Here is a 4,664-nt window from a genome sequence, read left to right on the forward strand (position 1 = left end):
ACGGTTATTCAGTGATGAAGTAGGTCTTAAAATGCACTGTGTATTCTATAATTTTTAGAAATGTACATGTATGTCATGACGTCATTGATGACGTCATGACCTTGCCTGTCCATGTAGTTAGTATAAAACTTTGTATAAATTTTTTTATATCAAAATATATAGTATAAAAAATGCAAACTCTTCTGTAACCTACAGCTACAGCTTTGAAATAAGGAAATATTGGTTATTTTTAGTGCAATGGCTGTAACAGGGTTCAAAGGACGAAAACAACACGTCACGACGTTTGGAAATGATTTACTTCATAAAGTTCATTATGTCATTGCAAACAACGCCCTGCAAGAATAAAATATACAATATATAACAGGCGTTCATTATAAATAATTACATGTATGCGTCATAAAAATAGTTCGATCATACATGTCAATCACAACATCATAAAAATATGTCCATCACAGGTCATCAATATTAAAAAATATATATATTAACATTTCAATTCGTATCCCATTAATGTCACGGTTATAAGTAACATCTACTAAACTATAATATCTTCCTAATCAAACAATCTGTTTGATTAAACTAAACCTGAATAACCTTTTGGTCCACACCTACATGTATATGATAGATATCGGGATAATCAATTCCAAGGGGAGGTAATTACAAGAATAACAAATGGTTGAGATTTAGTGAATACATTTAACCTAATTGACTTAAAATAAATTACTGTGGAAGTGTTGTCAGAATGAAAAAATACTTACTATATTAAATATTACAATTATGTTATAATGAAGTTTAAGATTAATAATTAATTGAAATAACTGCTTGATTACTAGCTAACTATGTCATACCCTGTATGTGGTACACGAGCGTAAACAATGCCGGTGGTCAACAAGAGTGTGAAAACCTGGGGAATAATTATAAACTATTAAGCATCATAAACTACAGATGCTTACGAACCTGCAACAAAATAAAACATTGGCACCGCATACACTCATAAAATCATACACGCATATCTTCGTACAATTATGATAGTGGAAATATTAAAATAAGTTGATGTTTAAAATACAAACATATCTTTACGCTGAAGAATTAAGTGTTATTGATATAATATATTTATATGATTCCTTTTTAGAAAATAATTTAAAACATTTAGTAGTTTGTTATACTTAGTCGTAGGACTCCTAGAACTTGCACAATTAGTTATATTATTATCAAAACAATGTAATCATTTATCTGCATTAATTCGCTAGTATGTGAGCAATATATTTATATATATATTATTAATAATGTTTAACTAAAAGAAAGAAATTAATTTGTACCTATAATGTATTCTGATCTGTCGCCTGTCAAAACCCGTCAAACATGTCTGCTGTTCATGTAGTGTGTGCACGTGAAAAGCATGCAGTGCTATTAGCCAATCAGATAAAGGGTACCTGACTGAGAAAACTAATAGAATAAATACTATTTGGCAGACAACAATATCTGACAAATACCTGCGAAATATTAAAATAACAAATTACATATTTACACAATATTAAAACATCATCTGCCACATTATGACGTCATAGTTAGGACCTTTGTGGTGATCAATTTTTGGTAAACTTTTAGTATGTTGTTCCCCACATATAATAGTAATAAAAAAAATCATAAAACGTTTTCTTGGAATTTGTTCAGGGTCAAACCGTATTTTGACTGGACTATATCACCGCTTCATGTTCATCGCAGACTGGCACATCACTATGACCGCTTCATGTTCAACGCAGACTGGCACATCACTATCTGCGGTTCACAGGATCACCGCTTCACGTTCTGAAGAGAATGATTTCGTCGGTCAATATGCTGATGACGTTGCAGTTGCACATGGTGATCAGAGGTCTGCTTTACCTCAACCTATCCTGACGGAGGTACCTGTAACCCATCATCGAGATCACGCGATCACCGCTTCATGTTCATCGCAGACTGGCACATCACTATCACCGCTTCATGTTCAACGCAGACTGGCACATCACTATCTGCGCTTCACACGATCACCGCTTCACGTTCTGAAGAGAATGATTTCGTCGGTCAATATGCAGTTGATGCGTTAATGGATGCAGAAGATGATGGTATTGTGCAAGAGCTACCTTCTAGCATGATGACACCTCCATGATAACTAAGACATTGTTTGCAAATCAGCATACGTTTAAAAAAAATGGTGATTGTACTTTTGTGATTAAATAGTGTTAACGACACCCCAGCACGAAAAATACATCGGCTATTGGGTGTCAAACTATGGTAATGCAAATAAATGATCAACATCAATATAAAAATTGAAGACAGTGTAAAGAACTGTGCAAAAACACAAATATTACAGAATTTTACTCAAAACTTCAATTTTGTGCTGTATTGGCCATTCTCAAACAGAATGATACACCCCTGCACCACGGTGAGGTTACAGCACACGCAGGGGTGCACGCTACTGTATCATGGACCTAAGTTCAATGATGCAAGAGTATATTACTTGAATTAAAGGGACATTCCGGAGTTAGCTGCACTAAGACGTTTCCAAGTAATAAAATATTTCTACGATTAAACTTGTATATCAAATATATTTTCTTCTTTAGAATATCAGTGGCTGTACATTCAACGTGTTTCTGATCGTTCTAATATTTGTAAGCCTAAACTGGATTTTGTCTTCAAATAATTGTTTACGTACGACAAAACCCAGTTGTTTAGGACAATGAATGAATGAATGAATGAATGTTTAACGACACCCCAGCACGAAAAATACATCGGCTATTGGGTGTCAAACTATGGTAAAATGCAAGAAAAGTGTGATGATCATCATCAATATAAAAATTCAACAATACAATAAAAACACAGTGTAAAGGACTGTGTAAAAGTACAAATATCACAGATAGATATAATTAAAATTTAGAATAAAAAAATTAGAATAAAATTCAGTATCTCGTAAAAACTGCAATAAAAGTTCTGGATGGAATCGAAATGATTCCATCACATTTCTTTGTCCAAATATATCTTTTCGAGTTGCTGACAACTGCTTACACTCCACCAAAATGTGTCGCACAGTCAGAAGACACTGGCAGTGCTCACACTGAGGTGGGGGATCTTTATTCAAGATAAATGAATGAGTTAAGTAAGTGTGACCGATGCGGGAACGACAAGACTATTTCATCCTTCCTGCACCGTCTGTAGGAGGACTGCCACTCTCCCAGGACTGGCTTGATAGCATGAAGCTTGTTCGCAACCTCACCGTCCCAATCACGTTGCCAAACGGAAAAGATAAATTGGGTGATACAATATTTAAAATCAGTATAAGGTACACCAACCCTGGCGTGAGGCAAATCCAAAGCAGACTTGGCAGCTGAATCTGCCTTTTCATTACCCCTGATGCCAACATGGCTGGGTACCCAACAAAATACAATGTCTTTATTGGCAATAGATAAAAAGACACATTTTCGTATCACCATCCCAATTAAGGGATGGCCAATCTTCATATTACGTAAAGCTTGAAGACACGAAAGTGAGTCTGTAAAAATAATAAATCTGGATGCTATGCAATCTTTAATTTCCTCCAAGGCTTTAATGACTGCCCAAACTTCAGCACTAAAAATCGATGCCGAGTCAGGCAGTCTCATGGAAATGATAGTGTCTGATGGAAAAACTGTAGCACAAGCCACAGAATTTCCATCCCGTGATCCATCTGTATACACAGGAATATAATCACGGTACTTGTCTAGAATTTCCATGAAAAACTGTTTAAAAACAACAGCATCTGTACGATCTTTCTTCAGATGCGCCAGATGAAACAATTTTAGGTGGTGTAATATACCATGGTGGTAAAACAAAATATGAAGGAGTTTCCAAAATGTCAGTTAAATCAATGTTGGAAAGCAACAAAAAACGCTTAATGCGAAGACCAAATGTACGGATAGCATTTAGCCTCACATGAAACAACTTCATATATTTGTTGTCAAACACAGCATCATGAGCTGGATGTGTTGGTAAAGATTTAATCTTGGCTGCAGAGAAAGCTTTGCACGTCTAGCACCCAAACAAGGTTCGTGTGCATCAACGTACAAGCTCTCTACAGGTGATGTTCTAAACGCACCAAGACAAAGCCTAAGTCCCTGATTATGTATAGGATCTAGCATCTGCAAGTAAGACTTGCGTGCCGACCCATACACAATGCATCCATAATCAAGTTTAGACCTCACAAGAGATCTATACAGACGGAGCATAACCTTGCGGTCTGCTCCCCATTCCGTATTACCAATAACTTTTAAAATATTGAGAGCTTTTAAGCCCTTCTTTTTAACATATTTAAGATGGGGCACAAAAGATAGCTTCCTGTCAAATATAACCCCCAGAAATTTAGTCTCCTCCACAACTGGAATTGGATTTTTGTCCAAAAACAACTGTGGATCTAAGTGAAGACCTCTTTTCTGGCAGATATGCATACAAACCGTTTTTGCCTTTGATAATCTAAAGCCATTGTCAGTTGCCCATTGATGAAGTTTATTCAAACAAAGCTGGAACTTACGTTCAATGATACTCATATTGGACGATCTATAGCAAATCTGAAAATCATCGACATATAACGAGCAATCGACACCAGGTGTTAAACACTGGGTGATGCTGTTAATTTTCACAGAAAATAGAGTTAC

The 4,664-nt window shown here is 35.7% G+C and overlaps 1 long non-coding RNA gene across 1 annotated transcript; it reads right to left on the minus strand.

The window, feature by feature from the left end:
* Positions 1 to 279: 279 nt before the first annotated feature.
* LOC121377730 lies at positions 280 to 1,544 on the minus strand. The gene is made up of 3 exons (XR_005958652.1): positions 1,317 to 1,544; positions 846 to 901; positions 280 to 333 (listed from the first exon to the last, which is right to left on the minus strand). It is a non-coding gene; the product is annotated as an uncharacterized LOC121377730 (long non-coding RNA).
* Positions 1,545 to 4,664: the final 3,120 nt, after the last annotated feature.

The sequence above is a fragment of the Gigantopelta aegis genome, chromosome 7 (genome assembly GCF_016097555.1).
Source record: "Gigantopelta aegis isolate Gae_Host chromosome 7, Gae_host_genome, whole genome shotgun sequence".
Taxonomy (NCBI): Eukaryota; Metazoa; Mollusca; class Gastropoda; order Neomphalida; family Peltospiridae; genus Gigantopelta; species Gigantopelta aegis.